We start from the raw sequence: 21095 nt of genomic DNA, 5'->3' as shown, positions 1-21095 counted from the left end.
AATATGGAAACACTTGGTAAAATTTAAAAACAACTAGTTACTAAGACATTATTTCGTGAAGAAGTCTATGCCGTTTTGAAAGTTTAGAAAATCTTCAATGGAAGAGATTTTTTTTTAATTTTATGTCGGAAGCAGAAAATAAGATTTCAAGAAGCAGAAGCCTGGATCTGATATCATGAATGTAAATAATAAGTAGTAGAAGACCTAAATGAGAGCCTTGAGGTACTCCCGAGGGTAATTTTTTATGAGACGAGATGTGCTCTTTAATAGTTACGGCTTGAGGTCGATTGAGAATATAGGAAGACATCCAATTAAAAATCTGGTCGTGAATTCCAAGATTATACAGTTAAATAAGAAATCTATATACATTAAATTTAATGTGTTTGTTTGTCTGTCTGTCTTGTATACCACTCAACCGATGTAAACCACTCAACCGATTACGATGGAACTTTCAGGATTTGTTGTATGCATGTCCGGGAAGCTTACTATGAAAAAAAACGGGAGAAAACCTCTCAATAATTTAATAATAATTTGTAATTACGATTTTACCGACGTCAAAGTTTGAGGCGCCATTGTGTAGTCAAAGAAATGTGTTCGTTAATAACCACGTTACCAGTTGGTTTATGACGACACGGCGTTAGTTGAGCTCCAACTATCACTTGAAACGAGAAGGGGAACGGGAATTTCATACCTTATTCTGGCATTGCAATGCATGCCGGGTTCAGGTAGTAATTTAAAAAAAAATAAAGAAATTATTTTACACATATATCACGACAGCATGGTTGGTTCTTGCATACTAATAAGCATACTAATTAGCGATATATTTAATCATCCAGATTTGAATTTATTGAAAATAGCCCGTATGATATTTTTATAAAAATTTAATGTAACGAAATTTCAGTTACAATTTATATAATTTTATATTACGATTTATATTATGCGTGTAGCTATAAAATAAACCTCAAACCCAGTATCGGGATGCGGGTAGTAATATAACAGACCATAAATTGACCTTTAATAGTGTGACACCTACAGCCGTTTTGAATTACACCGCTCGAAACACATATTATCACACATATTTTTACGTATTATATAGTAAACCGGTAAAATAAATCACTCCCGATCGAATTAATTCAAAATAATTAAACCCATTCTGTGTTTGCGCGTAGGTAGGGCCCAGGTAGGGCTCGAGCTCGGAAAACACGTTGGAAAACTTTCGCATGAACAGGGAAAAGGCGCGAGAGTGTTAAATCGAATTTTGCGCCTTCGCACACATTTCTAGGGCTTAATGCGACTACCTTGTACTTTGGCGAACAGTCATGGGTTGTTATTTGGCCTCTGTCGAGTCGTCCAACTTTGTCGGATGTAACAAGGTGAGATCGGCCCGTAACGATCCGACATTAACGGCTTCCGGTCGTAATTTAACCCTCAGCTCCACAAAGACAAAACTACTCGGATCAACTCGGTGTACGGGTTAGAGTTGCAATTGGAAACGAAATGCCATTCTTGATTGGATTACCGGCGTATTTTTGACCAAAACTTATAAATAGTGCGGTGTTTAAATGTCTAAAAGTGTTACTTCAAATAAAGATATATAGTGAAAATGAAAGTACAGAACCTGTTTAAAAAAATCCCCAAAATTCACAGACACACACATAGACACAGATTTTTTTTAGATCATTAAAACGTGATCAGTGATCGATTCCGAGTTCGAATCAGTGAAAAAACTCGAATTGAAATTTTCAGACGATCACAAAACTTCATCTATTGTTACTACTCTTTGTAAATTATTTGAGCATTAGAAGTGCTAATAGGATTGGTGCTTTCTTGAAGGGTGTTAATGGATACCTTTGTGGAAGAGGATGTAATTATATAAATTAATAAATGCAATGTTTGGCATTATAATTTTATGTTTAATGTTTTAGTTACTAATTATAATTTTTTTTTGTTAATTATATTATGTTATTTGTAGTTATAATTTTATTTCTTACTTCTGTTATATATTCATTAGCAATTTGCTATAAATAAAATAAATAGCCAGCAGTTTGGCTTAGTGGTAGCGTATATATTTAGCACCACTGAGGTCAAAGGTTCGAGTCCTCGCCACTGCTGGTTAGATTTGGGGGTTTTGTGACTCCAAATCGATCGTTTCTCTATCAGAGTTTGCCAATTTTATCTGATCATTGCTGAAACGGTTTCCTGAAAATTGGTATTAGATCTAATTCTGTTGTCACAAAAATCTGCCAGTGTATAATTTGTAATAATTATACACAGTAATCTGAAATCTATAGATATCTCTATAGACATCTCTATAATTTCGTATTTATTATATGTATAAAATTTGTATACAAAAAAAAATCTAAAAATAATTATTTCTGATTAATTGTTATATGCTATATATTCTGATTGTATATATATATGTATTACTGTATTTCTGATTGGTTATGTATTCTGTATTTCGCTAACGTACACCCGTTACATTCTGTAATGGCGAGTGTATATTGATTTGTAACAATAAAATAAAATAAAATAGATTTTTGAGCTCTTTTTCCTATTATGCTGTACATTAACATTAGAATAATATAATACTGTGATTACTAACAAAATTAAATTAAAATTGTAAAATAGAAAATGATCAGTAGATCAGTAGCCATTAAAATAGATACATATGTACATAGATGTATTGTCAACATAATTTCGTAATAATAAAAAGCATTTAAAAATCAAAACTATTGTTACTACATACATAGATAACGTAAAAACATTCAATTTATTGTAATATTACATAATTTCTTTATTAATATCATTAGAATCAACAATAGATTCGTTCATTCCAGTATTTTACGGGACGTCATACAAAATTTTTATACGTTTGATGGTTTTTTCATACTGGCACTGCACATACCCGCAACTGCACGTAAACAACAGTATGAAAAGTATTATTTTCAAACAACTTATATTCATACTAAACAGCAGCGTACATTCAGACAAGTTTTCGCCGAGTACAAAGCAAAATCAGTATTATATGTTTGTCGCAACATGACTTACATATGTCGCAATATGACGTTTCCGAAAATATTCATATGCGTGTGCATGCGCACTTTCGTTTGTACGCATGCACACGCTACTATGACGTCACGTCGTTCGTGAATATTTCCACAGTGGCCAAAGAAAATCAGTTTTTCTTGATACGTTACGGTGACGTGCACTGCTGTATAGTATTAATAGATCGTGTCACTAACTGCTGTTACATCTACACCACGTACACATTACGGAACATATGAATGTGTCCAAATTAAGTGTACTAAATAATACTTATCGTACTGCTGTTTACGTGAAGTTGCCATTAATGAATATTTAATCAAAACTTTGATACTATCCTGCAGACTACCTTTTAGTCACCGGGACAACTTATTATTATCTTTACAAAGCAACATTGCTGCGCTATTCAAAGCCATAAGTTATTGTTTATATGTGAAAGATAATTTCGATTTTAATGGTGACCGTTTTACGTCAATCTATGCGTAATATTTATTCACAATAATATTGTTTTATTATATTTACTAGGCTATTTTCAGTATTATAATACACAGATTATCCACTTATGGTTGTCTTATTTAAATTTAAATTAAGTGACCGCATAATATTTTTCGCAACAATGGCAACAGGTATAAACGCTTTCGCTTTGACGTGCTTTGAATTGAGTAAATTCGTTAAGGGAACCGTTTAAATTGGAGCAATAAAAAGCGAAAGCTTTATGTATTTATTTTTCCCTAGCACCTTGTTTCATTTTTTTGAAAAAATATTTTACGATGACAGAATTTATCGCATGCCATAAAGTTAATATTATTTTTCTTTTTAGTGTTTCATCCTTATATTCGGCATAATTTCATTGAAATGGGGAACGTCGAATTTACAGGATTCACCTCATATCTAGCCGTCAAGTTTTATACAGGTATATCAAATTACTAATTATTTAAATTATTGAAGCCATGAAAATCAGTTTAACAAATTAGTTTTATTTATGAAATGACAAAGTAGGCTAGTACTAGTACTCTTCTAGTTCAAAATACACTAGATTTTGAACTAGAAGATAATCAAAAATTTAATTTTGGGATTACAAATGTTAGTTAAATATACGTAAATGCACTTATGAATGATTTGTTACAAAATATTATGATTTTCACTTTATAATGATAGGTTTAGAAATATATGTACTCTTATTGAACTACTATACTTATTCTCAGAGTTGATAAAAATGAATAAAAAAATACAATATTGATTAAATAAAATATATATGTGTATTTATACTCCGGTATTCTGTAAGTAAATAACACTGAGCAACAAAAAAAAAATCACGTTTTGAGTTACTAGAGCGGAGACTAATCAATCTTTACTAAGTTTGATCCACTAAATTCGAATATGATCATGATTTTTGTTGGTTTGCGATCGTTTACGAGATATGAGCGTTTAAAAAAATGCGCAATTTTACCAGTTTTTTGGCTATTGTGGTCTTTAAATCAAAATCTAATATTGCTGTGCTTAAAGTAAGTATTGGAATCAATGGTCAGATGTTTTTTCTATTGATTGTGATTTTTTATTCTTTTAAAATATTTACAATTAATTGTCTAGCGAATTTTAAAAGTCAAAAATATATATATAGTATATATTTTTTTTACGGATCTTTTCTCCGTGCTATTTTGCGTTCATTTGGCCAGTTTTTTTATTTTTTTTTTGTTGCTCAGTGTAATTAGTATTTTGAAAAAATAATAGTTTTATAAATAAAACAATTTTATAAGACTTTTATACACACATTTATATAGCATTATATATAAATTTGTATTGAAATTAATAAGATGAGCTTGTATATACATATGTATGTAGCATTACATATAAATTTTTACTTAAAATTATTAGAAGAGAGAACGATTTGGATCCTTTCGGATGATTTGGCTTTGAGTGAAACCGATTCCGGTAAATCTAAAATCTGTTGTATTCAGAGGCGTCAGTACTCGAATTGAAAACGAACACATTCATTATTCACACTCTAAAGTTCTCAAACAAGCGACGAAAGAGCACGAATTTTGAATCGCGCTAACAAATTCCATCTGAGCGACTTTATCATCTAAAATGAATTCTGAACTTTTATCATCCTGTTGCCAATTTCGAAAAGTTACATATGTATGTACACTGGCCCACACATCTCAAATATTTTTGGATTATTTAACGAAAACACCCGATATAACGAGCCGCGAATCGATAAAACGGATTTGGAAGTGTAAGCAAGCGGTCCAAAGTAAGGGGCTTTTGATTCGGACACGATCGAAAAGTGATCAATAGCCGAAGAGAGAATGAGATAACTGTATTGGGAATCTACAGTAGAGCGAAAGGGACATAGCAAGAGATCAGTGAACTCGAAATGCTGCGTTGCTTTGATCACAATTAACATTTTAAGTAGGTATACTACGTTCGCTGACTTTTAGTAGTTTTGCTGCTAAATCGATCCCCAAATTCGATTATGTAATGAAATGACAAGCGATTTCATTATCGGTGCCGATTAGCATCGCCAAAGAAAGCTATTATTTTGCACTTTGTCCAGCTTCCGTTCCCATCAGATTCGGCTAATTAATTTTGCAATTTTTTAAAAGGTGATTATTAAGCCTTTAAAAAGCTAATTTAAACCGATGATTAGTCACTAAGTTTGACCGAATTGAGACGTTCGTCAATTATGTACTATGTAAACTTCTTATTTCCAATTTCAATATCCAAAAAAAATATTTAGCCCATTATAAGTTTATTTATTATTTTTGCATAATATAACTAGAATAACAAATCTCATTGTTAATGGTTTAAAATAAGCAATTGTATCAAATTTGTAACACTAAATCATTTTCTGTATATGTAAGTATATATTCGAATAAATTTATCTTTTTACTAGGCTCTTCAATGAGAAGCATAAAATACAAAGGTATGTAGTTTGCAATTAATAAAAGTAAGATAAGTAATTTGTAATTAATAAAAGCATAAAATACAAAGATATGTAATTTGCACTGTAAAATACAAAGATATGTAATTTGCACTGTAAAACACAAATAGGCTTATTTATTAAATGTACATTTTGTAATTTATTTATTATAAGTACCTTTTGTAGTTTATGTATTGTATTATATGTACATATTATATCTACATGTGTAATATTTGTAATATAATAAAATTAGTGGATTATAGCCATATATTATACATATAATACATATATTGATAAAGCAGAAAAATTAATTAAAACAATATTTGTAAACAAAATGGCTTGAATTTATATATTTGGTCTGTAAATTTAAATTATTTTGGTCAATTATTGTAACAGATGGTCAGTTACTGTGATAATTTGGCAGTAAATCAAATAAACGATCAGTACATTCAGGTCAATGATTGTAATAAATGGTCAGTACTATATTCCGATTGGTTAGTATTTTATATTGAACGACCAGCATTTTAAATAAATGTTCCATTGATTTCAACAATTGGATGATAAATTGATGTATGTACATACATATAAAGTTCTATTGTGCTATTAAGAATATTAAAATTTTTTTTTTAACCGAAAACATGTGGATGAATATTATGAATGGATATTTTAATGAATTTAATTAATGAAGTATTAACTGATAAATTAACCGACCAAATTTGTTTATAGTCACTGGTGTGACTAGTGTTAGATTAAAAATTACGATCAACTCAATAAATTTTGTCTTTAAGTAGTTACGATTTAAAAAATATTTTAAATACATAAATCACCTTGATACATACATATGTATATCTAAATCAAAGTTTTACTGTGTATATTATATGACAGAATATAATTATAATATTTCAAATGTGAATGATTGGCAAAAATATTGAAAAATTTATTTTTATCCATAGATAATAAGAGTACCATTAGATTAATATATACGTATTTTATAATGATTGTGAAAAGTCACAAATTTTTATTGTAAAAATATTTAAACATTTTAATAAATTAACGTCCTTCATCTTCACCATTTTGGTTGTATGTACGTATACTTGTATATTTATATGCCATTACAGAATACCGTTTAAATCTCGCATCCTCCCACGAATTTAAACACCACTCACTCACCGAAAGAAAGTGTAGGATTAAATAATTAATTTCACCAAACTCATAATATACATTCGGTCATGTATATTTAAGATTGCACGGATGTAAAATCAACAGTGCAAAAGAGAAAAAATATCTCATCCCATTGTAATAAGGCGGAGGCTTTTAGCGTCTCAGTTTTTCATCGTCATAATCCGACACATTTATTTTTCTCCATATCCGGTTTGACAAGAAACGCTCGAGCTCAAAATCTCGTACCAAAATAAAATAAATAAAGAATCCCTCTTAGGTTGTAATCTATTAAAGTTCAACAATAAGGGTATTAGCGGTGCTTGGCGCCTAGTAATCCGCGTCTTACAGACTGGACTCCTATTCGAAATGAATTCCTAGAAAGTCCGACTATTGTTTCTGCACCGGAAACAATACCCAAGATAAGAAAATATGTCGAAGTTTTTGAAAAAGTACATGTACAATGACTTATATAGATTACTGGGAAGTTTACAAGGTTCTAAAGGTGGACAGTCACGGAGAGATTTGTCGGCAGATATGTACATAAGTTTTTTGTGGAGTTTCTGACTACGACATATTGAAACACAAATCTATCAACTTGTTTATTTTATCTTACAATAAATATTTTGTTGCATGGGTTTTTGGGATTGATGAAAAAACTAAATTGTATTGTTTTATATTATACTAGCTGTATTACCCGGCTTCGCTCGGTATTTGTAATATAAACCGCTTAAACATGACTAATCTAACATGGTAAACATAATTTAACATGGTAAACATTTTATTAAATTTATTTGAATAGTTTTATTTTATATAAATTTATTTGAATAGTTTTATTTTATATACATTTATTTGAATACTCATTTGTTTATTTTTTTATTAAATTGACTGTCACGAACAAACAAACATATATAATAAGTCTCTTATAAAAAATTAAATGTACACCCCCGGAGTCTGCGCCCCCTTGGGCTCCGCCTTCGGCGTCTGCGCCCCCTTGGGCTTTGCCCTCGGCGTCTTCGCCCCCTAGGGCTTCGCCCTCGGCGCCTACGCCCCCGGGAACTTTGAATCCTTTGAATCGGAAAAAAGGGAATTATTTGTTCGACGACGTCACGGATTTCTACGAACGAAGGATACATATATACAAAGTCTCGTTCCAAATTATTTATTAGATATAATACTGGCTGAACCCGGCATTTGTTGCAATGCCAGAATAAAGCATGCAATTCCCGTTCCCGTTCCCGTTTCAAGTGATAGTTGAAACTCTACTAACGTCTCTTAAATGCCGTGTCGTCATAAACCAACTGGTAACGAGGTTACCAACGAACACATTTCCTTGACTACACAATGGCACTTCAAACTTTCGCGTCGGGAAATCGTAATTACGAATATCCTTTTTAAGAAGTTTTTCCCCATTTTTTTTACAGTAAGCTTCCCGGACATCCATACAACAAATCCTGAAAGTTCCATCGTAATCAGTTGAGTGGTTTATTAGCATATACGAGACAGACAGACAGACAGAAATTCAATTTTATATATATTGTATATATATATAGAAGTATAGAAAAAAGTCAGCATGGCAAAATCAGTTGTGATACACTACAAAAGTGAAACTTCCTTGCTCAGCTAATAAAGAACGTGTGCTTTTTTATAATATGATAGTAAATAGTCTTTTCCGTGCATTTCTGTGCCGGGTTATTTGAATATACCTCTAACAATAATATGAGGATACGCCCGTTACAGCTAGAATCTATCTTGGCAAGTCCTGCCGTACGATTCAGTGCGTCTAAGCGATTCTATGAATATACATTTTACCAATAATATTTGATGTTAAAAGCAACATATTATAACATCGATAAAATCAAAATAATTATATAATGTGTCTAGAATTTATGTAAAATATAACTTTTGACATTATCGATACTCGATACTTGTTAGCGATGTTTGTTTTGTGCATGGATATTGGATCTTCTTCAAAGCTAACAATTTCGAGCGCAAAATATGCTGTTTCTGGTCTATATTATATATTACATATATTTAACAACCGTAAAACAAGATAGTTTAATTAGGAAACTCTCTATTAAATGTACAACCTAAAACCCAGAAAGGCAAATTAATTTAATATCGAACCCTTTTCAGCAACATTCCTAACAATCGCAACGACTATCAATTTCAATTAATCGGCCAACTATCCAGTGCCAATTCCACCATACATACGTCTCAATATCGAAATTCGTGGTTTATTATACGAAATTCAAACATTTATTACAGGAATTTCAACACAATGATTCGGAAGCGAAAGCTGCAGCATGTTTATCGTCGAATAAAATATCCAAATGTTATGCGGTAATACTTTCACGACCACGGACACGGTGCGAAATAAATTAAAACAATACATGTACCCATTATAAAAGTCGGATTTTATAGACGTGTGTAATGCAAAATTGAGGCATAAACTTAACGGGAACACGTTTATTTTATTTTTATTTTTTCGAACACGCGTCTGTTGTAAACAAATTGGGAGCACGAGCGTATCGATACGGCGTAAAACTTATTATATGTGTGTACGTTCGAGAGATTTGTTATGGTTTTGTAAGGCAAAATATGACTAAAATGTTTCCGCGTGATATTTTAAGATTTATAGTTGTCAGGTAGACAGTTTTCTTCTTTCGAGAGCAGATGTGGACGTGAAGGAGTGTTAAATGCGAGTTCGTGTAAGGGATTTTCCGTCTGAGCAATGGCGTCGGAAATCCTTCGCCCGCCCCTTTTATCGGTATTATATTATTATATATAGCGTATTGTAAAATTGGGAAATTATTATAAAAGGGAAAAGGCGGCTCCTCTCCTTCAAAAGCCGATAAAATTTAATTAAACGAAACTCGCATCGACGTCGTCGAACGTGAATATTCGAATCGTCAACTTTCGCGCGCGTAAATTATGCGAAAATTGGGAAAATTCGCCGAGGGGAATTTTCACGAGTGGGTTCCGGTCAAAAGTGCTCTCTCTCTTTCTCTTCAATTTTTCACTCGCTCAATTTATTTCTTTGTGTGTTTAATAATTCAATTGTCGATTTAACTCATCCCTATCTATGTATACATCTAATATATAATTTCGAAAGATACTTTGTATATACATAGGTATGTAAGGTTAGCTGCCAATCGAAAAACAAATGAATATTTACTATTAGATTCGGCATGTTTAAGCTGTTTATATTACAAAAACTGAGCGAAGCCGGGTAAAACCACTAGTATATTATATAATACTGTGTATATCAATTTTCTTTATATGTATAAGAATTAAATAAAATTCCACTTTGAAAAATCATATTTCTACTATTCTTGTGAATTAATAACAAAAATTCTATTGATAACTGGCTTACCTCGATAAAATAAACGAATAGTCGATATATGATTTTTCTAAGTGGAATTTTATTTAATTCTCATATAAAGACAATTTAATATATTATAACTATTAATTCAATTCAGATTCGTATAAATACGAGTAAATACTAGTACGAGCTTTTAGCTCGAAATTTTACCGATTTAAAATTCAGCACACTTCCAATTAATCCTTTTAAACGAAAACAAAAAATAGTGTGGCCAGAGCACTATCCCAATAAACATGTTTCAATAGAAAATACTTACTATAAAATAGTATTAACAGTGGGAAAAAATGCCAAGGGAAAATACGTAATTTTGACTTTTGATTTTAACTGGACGACTACTTAGAGAGATTTGAAAGCTGAAAAGTACTAAAAATGAAAGATAAAATACCCGACTGTAGATTCCAATATTCATTTTGAACAGAAAATTGACAGATTTCGAGACATCGACCGAACAACACCAAGATATAGAAAAATCGCGTGATTTAACAAACACATACATATATCTCCGAATTTTGAGCCAATCAACATTTTTTATTACCAGATTCGTGTTTAATGGGCATAGATCTATAATAAAAGTCATATCAAAGTGTAATTAAGGTATGTACATATGTATGTATATACCTATACATACATAGTGCCCCAGCAAGGAACAGATATTAATAAATTCAACTGTATATTAATAAATTTACTAATTTAATAATATTTCATAATAAAATACAAAATAATTTATACTGATAAATATGTGATAAAAAAATATTGTGTTATTTAAATCATTATAAGCCGCTTTAGAATTTAAGCTTTACTTATATTTTGCCATTAACTAAAGTTTTAAGGTATTTCAAGGAAAAATCCCTTTAATGTTAAAACTCTTATACTCTTATTTATCGCAAAAGTACGTATTATGTCAAAATTTTACTTTTGATAATTACAAATTTTATGAAAAAGGCCATTAAAGGACTCTAAATCATTAAATATTTATTATATAAAAGATGCCTCTTAGAGAAAAAAATTCATTAAAATTTATCAAATAGTCTAATCTTATTTCAATGCGAAACTCAAAGCTTTTTCCTTCGCCAAATACCACCAGTTACATTTTACAAAAAGGGAGTGGTGTAGAAATTTAATTTCCATCCACTTCCGTCTTATGAAACGCTTCAGGGGTAATAAATTGAATTGAGCTCGCTTTTAACAAAACCATTACTATAATATTTTATAAAACACACACAAACAAAACTTTCGATGATTAATCGGATTAAATCAACGACTATTTATTCGATAATGTCAAGGCATTGTTTAGTTTTCTAGAAGCTTTCAAAACACTTCTTTATTTTACAGCTGAAACCGCGGAACGTCAAACCTCGAGAGAAGTCAAACTTTGCAGCATAAATTTAAAGCCAAAGTTATACCAAATCCCCTCAAGGTGAACCGCGTATTTAAATCCGCAAATATCGAATATCGACAATTAAATATTTGTTTATTTAAATGTCAGACTTTCTAATTGTTATTGTGCAAATAAATATCATACATATTTAAGGGTTTACTAATGTTGCTTTTTTTAATGCATGTGAACAATTAATGTTAATTGATTGTCTTTGAATAATACGTAAGAAAGAGTTTCACTTTCATTTTGTGAATTTTCCTTTCGACCGATTCGTTTTGTTTATATATAAATGTACTGCTATTTGTAAGTTTGTCTCTTGTTAGAGTGATTGATGATTCCAACTACTTTTACGTACAAATCCGACTCAAATACTAATACACGTGCAGTTAAAAATGATGTTTTTGCGCCATAAAATTTCACACAATGATCTTCTAGTGGTTATTGAGTCATCGTTTTCATTTCCTACTTTGGTTTGATTGTGCAGATTTAGCTTCAATAAGTCTCCCAGATAAGTACTGTTCGTAAAGTGAAACTTCAGTATATATCCCCAGGGTTTGAGAGTTGAAAGTTTCAGCATCTCTGCGGTTTGATATAATTTCGAAAATCTCTCGGCGACTTTGCAAGTGTGTTTTATACACTTTTCCACTCCGGTATTGAAGTTTTTTCGACAGCAGGGACAGACTACCGAGATGAAATATTCTCTAAGTGCATTATTAACATAAATTTGATTAAAAATTTTAATTTTCTGCGGGCAATTTGAAAATGTTGTTGTCGTTGTTTGAATTAACCCTTCGAGAGATTTTCGATGCGGGATTTTCCACCCTTTCAAAATTATTAAAATATGTAGATTTGCTTTAAGCAGAATACGTCTACTGAAATTATAAAAAATATTTATTTTTGAAACATCTTTCACTGAAAATGTGTCTAGGTCGTAAATTTGCATACCTTATGTGATATTTTAATGGCATAACTAACGCCACTATAAGCTGAAGGTTCAGTTGATTTTATCATTTCCAAGAGACCGTAATAAAATATACATAACTATAAAATACACAACTTATAGATTTGACTACATGTATGATATAATATAAGTATCATATATTTAGGAAAGGGATTTGCTGGCTCAATTCTAATAAAAGAAATTTCAAAAATGTTCAAGTAATTTCTTAAAACATTTCAGTTACAAGGGTAATTACTAAGGATTGCAATTAACCCTCAAATTTCATAAACCGGTAAACGGTAAAAAAATTCCTACTACCAGTAAAGCGGTATTTACCGGTAAATGAAAAAAAACGTGGATTACATAACTTTATGTGGTCATTTTTCCTAAAATCGTTAATCTGGATTAAATCGTAAATAAATAAAAATAAATCTCAGGTGAATAAGGTCATATAAATTCGTAATAATAAATAAATTTATTTTTAACCAATCACATTTATTTTTTTAAAGTTTGGACCATTTGAAAATGTCGATCATAATTGAAATAACCTTTTGATCACATTTATTACGATTTAGTTAGTCTGTGTTGCCAGGGAATTTATCAATTTGAAATTGATGCATTTGATATTGAAAATAGGCAAATTCCAGACTACCTAATCAACAATACGCCATTTGAATCGATTGTTAATGTAATATAATGCAAAAATATGTCTGTACATGTACTTAATCCACTATAAATACCGGTAAATTAAGAAATTACCGGTATTTACCGATGGCAAAATTTGTCGATTTACCGGTAAACCGGTATACTGGTATTGCAATCCCTAATAATTACAGTATGTAATTTATCTTATAATGTACATAAATGATTTGACAGAGCGTACGTGAGTTGAACTGCGTACAGAAACAGTTAGTATTATTAGTAGTAATATAATAGTTAATATGCTATTTGATTGTAATGATATATACACAAGTGTCATTAGCTAGCAATTCAAGAAAGTCTATTTACATACATTACAAACTAATTACAGACTGTAATTACAATCGTATCTACGAAACGATATCGTTAGGCAAAGAAATATTATTCTAATTTATCAAATTCAAAATGATTTTTTTCTTATATATTTTTTACTTTTATTTATTTGTATATATTACTACATTTTAATCTGTGATGTAGAGTTGTAAATATGGGCATGATCTGACGGCAAACGAGTGTCTCGTAGGGTTTCTGACTACACCATTTCTAAATACTTTACAATAGACTCTCCGAAAGACATATTGACAAATAAATACATATCTCCTCTACATTTCTGAGAATCTTTTTTCGACCATAAATTCTTTTATCAAATAAGATTTACGGCACATATTAACAAAAACACTTCGTTGTGACATATTATAGTAACACGTGACTATATAATATTATAATATCCAGTTTGCTATATATTTAACAATAGTTTGAGGCATTAAAACACGGGATGAATACAATTAAGATCACCCGGTTGATTGTATTGCACTGTGAACAAAAGCCTTATCTTTTAGCAGATAAGTTAGTTGATAGTTCTGAGGAACAACTAGGACAGACAATTACTAGAGATTTGTTGCAAATTTACTACCTTTTGTTCGAAGCGAAAACTTCAACTCCTGCTTGCGGAATGTTTTGAAATTAAATTAAAAACAAAAATTTCCGTAAAAAAATCCGCTACCATTTTTTACATCATAAGTCCGCCCACACCAAGTATACATGTAATTTTGATTCATAATATAGAAAGGATATCGAAAAATCGATTGGCTCGCAGGGGACGTGAGTCCTTTTGGCACTGAGCCTTTAGAATGCAACGAATCGACCTTGAGCGGAATTTGGCGATCGGAATAAATAATAAATTTGCACTTTTTATGCAGCATACATATAAACATATATACATATACATATATGATAATACGTTGGTATTGAAAACCGCTATCAGCGAACCAGTCGACATATTATACAGTTGCACTTAACATTATCAGTCTTAGCGGTATTCGCAAAACCGCACCCGCAAAAACCAACTGAAAATATGTATGTATATAATGAAAATATGTATATGTATATACATAAATATGTATGTAGTTCCAGGCAAGACTGTTATCCAATGGGTTTTCAAAAGGTTGCCGGAAACCCCATGTTCAGAGTTTGAAATGTCTGAAAACCTATTGATAGAAATGTGCTTTTGAATTATTAGTGTGATAAATAGTGTGTTGTAGATCTTGAATGCCCACTTATTTATTTATGCATCACTTTGTGTTATATGTGTAGTTATTTCTATACAGACATAATAATTATTTCATAGATAAATTAGATATGAAAGGTGTATTGTTCGTCGCCTTTTGCAAATGGCATCAAGTTCCTCAACCAGACTTCTGTTAACCCTTTGAATGCTGACCAACGCCGATCGGCGTTTTGCCAACAAGTCTATAAGTCTGAAAAATGCCGATAGGAGTTGTATTTTGAGCATGTACAAAGTAAACAAGAATACTACCCGCTAAGCCTTTCCAGGTAGAATTGAAAAAAAATTCATTGAACATGGGTCGTGTAATCCGTGTCATTCATTTGTCAACGTTTATAAAGTCTGGTTTACATCGGAATTTATGAATTTACAACTATGGCAGAATTTCTCGATGGAAATCCCTAACTGCCGAGTATTTTATATTGTGGCTTGGCATTTAGATTACATTTTAACAACAATGAAGAAGATGGAACTAGTTTTGGAAAAATACATTCATTAATAGACTTCTTTTGCTTATTTTATATTGTTGCAAGATATAATAGAGAGTCTAAAAACACCTTTACAAAACTCGAAATTCCTCGGCGGTAGTTATCTACATAGGGTTTGTTTCGATTAGCTACAATTTTTATACCTGCTTTCTATTGAAATGTTGGCGAAATTTTCAGCGTGACGGCCTTTCAACAGAAAAGACGTCAGCACTCAAAGGGTTAACTTGGATTTGTTTAATCTAAAACATGTATGTCGATCAGGTTTTAGGGATTGTTTAATTTGAGATCATAAAATAACTTGAGATGTAAGAAGCATTTCTTCATTTCCTATATAGGAAAGAGTATGGAAATTACCCATATCTCTACCCTACTCCTTTCCTTTTGGGCATGCTTGGGTATAATTCCCTCGAACTTCGAAGAAACTTCTCATTAGTTCGTTTTGTTCTCCAACTTTTACGTGGTAATACTTCATGCCCGTCGTTACTGGTACAGTTGGGATTTTATGTCCCTATTTACTACATATGCGTGTAGTAGACATCATCATTTGATGGTTGTACCTCCTGCTCGCACAGTTCTTTATCGAATGGCTCCTATTCCAAGAGTTATCCGACTTCTTAATGAAATCGTTGCAGCTGAGACTGAATGTGATATTTTCCACTTCAGTGAGCGTAGTTATCGGAGATTATTTTAATCTATTTGTCTGGTAGCCTGTGCTCATCATTATTTTCATAATTGAATGTGATGTGTGAGTAGAATTTTGATCTTATCTATTCCATTTGGAACTCGCAGGGATGTTTTGTATTTGCGGCTGATTTTTATATATTGATGCTGGCTATACATAGATGTAAGACATTCCCTACTTTGTATTTTATTATTTGATATTTTTACTTTATCTGCCATTATTATAATGTTATTGTTTTTTTATGGTTATGTATGAATGTATTTTTGCCTGTGTATATATGTATATTTTTTTTCTCATCTCTCTGTATTTTTACTACCATTGTGGTGCATTAGGAGCTCCTGTAATGCCACAATGGTCCAAACATAAACTTAAATAAATAATTATTTAAAATCAGATGATGAACCGACTGTTTATTACCATCCATACTGTTGTATACTTTATTTTATTTTATTTATATGTATATTTATACCACGTTTTTATATATTGGTGCTGTATGTATATAGATGTAAGACATTCCTTACTTTGTATTTTATTATTTGATATTTTTACTTTATCTGCCGTTATTATAATGCTATTGTTTTTTATGATTATTTATAAATGTATTTTTGACTGTGTATATTTATATATATTTTTATTTTTCTCATCTCTCTGTGTTTTTTCGACCATTGTGGTGTATTAGAGTCTCCTGTAATGTCACAATGGTCCAAACTTAAACTTAAATAAATGAATAATTATTCTTATTACTAAATATTTTCAGGAATGAATTCGAGAATTTGTCTGTCGTAAATTCTTTAGTCAGAAATTTACTGCAGACTTGTCTACGATAAAGCTTGCGGTTAATGAGTATGTGATTACAAATATTTTTTGTTTGACGCTCGCTGTCACGGGAATGGTACGCCACCAATGGTTACAGGACTATTTTAAATGATTTGAATATTTCGATAGAGTCTCGAGAGCACTCGTTGGGGCATTGTGTTGTTATCTATCGAACGTATGATTGTTGACCGGGGAACAAACTGGTTTCTGTGGCTCGAACACGCTTAACGGGTTCGTTTTTTTCCTTTTCGCAGACCTCAAAGGGTTTGATTCCTTAATTTTCCTCGGTGTGTTTATTATATGCTTCGTCATTCGAGGGTTCGTGGTTTTGTCGGGTGTTCTGAGTCCAGGTTTGGGGTTTGGGCTTTGTTCTGGGCCTTGACCGGTCGGCGAAGGGTTACTCTAATCGCGGCTCGTGATGTCGCAATTTATGAGACGCGTTACGGTTTAATATGTAATAAATAATTAGTGAGTTTCTCCGACGTTGCTGAATTAGCATATTCTAATCTCGCCTCGGAAATTGAAGGTTGCACTGATGCAGTTCGGCGAATTCTGCGTGGGAATTATTGTATTATTTAATACGTTCCAGCTATGATTGTGTGTGGTTTTTTTCAAGGAAAATGGTTTTCTTAATGTTTGAAGTATCACGTTACACGATTTTTTATGGAAATTTCATCATAATTTTTGGATTTCACCTATGATATTTTCGTTATTATTTTTTTGAACGCGTTTACTGGTATAATATTACACTTCCTAGTATATTTTTTATAATTATAATTAGTGTACGCTGGTATTAAATGGTTCAATTTATTGTAAAATTGGTAGAACAAATTTAATAACATTATGTATATGTCAAAAAATAAAAGATGATTTTAAAAAGTAGTAGCTTTTAGTTGTAATTATATTATTTATTTATTAAAGCTTAAGTTGTGTGACCATTGTGGCATTACAGGAGACCTTAATGCACCACAATGGTCTAAAAAATACAGAGAAATGAGAAAAATAAAAATATATACATGTATTCACAGACAAAATAATACATTTATATATAATCATACAAAACAATAGTATTATAATATATGTAATATCAGATAAAGTAAAAATATCAAATAATAAAATATAAAGCAGGGAATGTCTTGTACCTATAGCCAGCACCAATTTATGTATAAGAATAAGCCTTATTTTTTATGAAACTATAATCTTATTAAAGGAAGATGTGCTTTAAATTAAATCAATCAAATACGAGTGTTTTATCAGTATATCGGGTTTTATCTGAGAGACTACAAGTGATATGTTTCGATTTATATGTATGTAGATACATTTTGTTTTAAAAACGTGCTTAAAATATTGTATTGGATTAGTTTTTCGTTTCAATTAAAAAAAAGTAGGGTTTAATTGACGTTTAAATGAAAATTTAAAATTTGATTGGCATTTATTAAAAATATAATTTTTCTTACAATAGGCTTAACACAATGTAAAAAATAGGTATATTATGTATTATGAAAATTAAGATATTATTAATCTCTAAAATAATGCTTATATATAGCTATAAAAAATACGAAAAACAAATCTAAATAACAGTTCTATCATATTTCATATAAAAAAGGTAAAGGTAAATATTTTACAAAAAAGGCCAAGGATATTCTGGTGCGTATGGAAACCTAAAATGTTCACCGGTTAATAAAATATGCACAAAATCAATTTCCCTCTAATGCTCGTTCATGCATATTAAAGTAACGGCGTTTTAACGTACACACAAAAATAGTATTAAAAAAAAACAACACAAGTGTGAAAACACTAACAATAGATTTTATATACACATAACAATACAAACTGAAAGGGTTTATCGTGCAATAAGATAGCAATGAAATTCGAAACACATCCCTTTCAATTTGCGACACCAAATGCACCCCATAAAATATATATCCATGTAGAAATAAATTGAACCCATCAAAATTTCAACGACTTACCATTCCACTATAAAATTTCACACACAAGTGTTTGTATACAATTTTATCAAAACGTTTCGATGCGAATTTTGGAATTTTCTATTAAAAATCCCTTAATTTCCAAACATATCGCGTACACCGTCGCATACACAATTCGAATAAATAATGGCAAAGCAAGATTAGATCTGCTCTATTACATTTTAATCACAAGAACGTACGAAACATGAAATTATTATTACATCAATCCAAAGAGACCTTTCGAACGTGTAAGTTTACATCGTTTAGTCGGGGGAAAAAAATTGATTGATTGATTAAATTGGAAACCCTTTGACGTACGTTCGATTTAGCCGATCGCCAATTTGTTACCGCAAATACCGTTTCATTTTATTCGATTTGCCGAGTGCGATTAATCAAATTTAATTTTCGCCGATTTTTTCCGCCAACTTTAAAGTCGAAAATGTATATAGCCGAATTTAAAACATGATAGGTTTTAATTACGTAATTAATTCTGACAAAAAATCCAATTTAAGCTTTGAGCATATGCGGTTTATTAGTTACTAAAATAATCATTGCATTGTATATTTGATTAAATATATACATAAATGCATAAACGAAATTCAAAACCGTTTTGAATCAAGTGATCTAATTCAGAAAGAAGTAAATGTAATTGTATAGGATAAATGACTATATGGATTAAATTTTATTATAATTGTTTGAACGAGTTTCGTAATTAACGGTATGTAAGATATACCTATAGATAAGGTATATAAATGTACGTATATTCAGGTGCAAACTTGAGCAATTAGTAAAAGTTTGAATCATCCTATTTGACTATCAATAAATTATTGATATGGAGTGTTCATAGTCGAATTAAGCATGTAGTAAAAATAATAAAAATTAAAGAAACGATAATTATGTTTATGGAGAGGCTACTTATCTAAACAATATCTACAACAAAAAAGTGCTATAAAATAAGTAGACCTAAAATAATAAATAAAAGGTATAAGGATAGCTTAAAGCAAACGTTTACAAGTACTAAACCCAGATGTAAAGATAAAAAAAATACATCTCACCTGTATGTTTGATCGACCTAACCTCAAACCAGATCGAACACGAAACTATCGTCGTACATTTTCACCGCAGAAATACGAATTCGACAAAAATTAATATCGAATTACATCAGAGACGAACCACAAGAACACACTTAAAACTTAAAAGCACAATGTTTCAGTAAGGAAACACACGAAACGATAACAATTTACGTAGTCTCGGACAAAGCGCACAGGGTTTTGGGTGTATAGACGAGAGTGCAGTGTATGTAGGCTCGCGGCGTGCCGGTCGTTTCGTTGCACTAAAACTGCACTTGCACCAGCCCGGGTCGTTTTGGGATGCTGGGAAGTCGGGATGTGGGGGTTTTAAGGGGACTTGAGACGAGTTTTCGCGCGCAAAAATGTCGTCAAAGTGTCGCGAATTGCGAGGAAATCGACACGACCCACCGCCACTGAGGCTAAAGCCATACTGAGCTCGACGACCACCTGTGCACATCGCATCTACTATACACAGGTATACACGGCCTATTTGCACCTGTACACGTTTGATATTTTTTTACTGTAATGGTGTGAGTGTGAAGATCATCATTTCGAGAAAAAAAACTGTGTGAGATTTTCTTTTGATAGGCTTTTTGTAAAGGAAAGTGTTTTTGATTTTTCAGGTGCTTTCAGCTTGAATGGTTAGGTAATTGTTACATGTGGAATTTTTTTGAAGGTTTAATGATCAAAATAATAAGATATGGACAAATCTTCTATCTATATATAAATGAATGTCTGTGTGTGTGTGTGTCTCGAATAGGCTCTTAAACCGCTGAAACGATTACGATGGAACTTTCAGGATTTGTTGTATGCATATACGGGAAGATTACTGTGAAAAAAAAACGGAAAAAACCTCTTAATATTAATATTCGTAATTAAAATTTTACTGACGCGAAGTAAAGCTATCCTACCTTCAACGCATCACGCTGTGTAACAATAATCGCGCCACGCCTACCTCACACTCGAATTTACTGACCATTCAG

At 31.3% G+C, this 21095-nt stretch overlaps 1 protein-coding gene across 1 annotated transcript in view; it reads right to left on the bottom strand.

The window, feature by feature from the left end:
* Positions 1–20544, bottom strand: part of LOC143918244 (uncharacterized) — a 124554-nt gene extending 104010 nt beyond the window's left edge. The window contains exon 1 of the mRNA XM_077440022.1: positions 20098–20544. The gene's annotated coding sequence lies outside the window, so the exon portion shown is untranslated. The remainder of the gene's footprint in view (positions 1–20097) is intronic.
* Between the last annotated feature and the right edge of the window lie 551 nt (positions 20545–21095).

The sequence above is a fragment of the Arctopsyche grandis genome, chromosome 10, assembly GCF_051622035.1.
Source record: "Arctopsyche grandis isolate Sample6627 chromosome 10, ASM5162203v2, whole genome shotgun sequence".
NCBI classification, from domain to species: Eukaryota; Metazoa; Arthropoda; class Insecta; order Trichoptera; family Hydropsychidae; genus Arctopsyche; species Arctopsyche grandis.
Note: the sequence above shows the minus strand (reverse complement) of the source record. Positions and strands in the feature narration are given on the sequence as shown.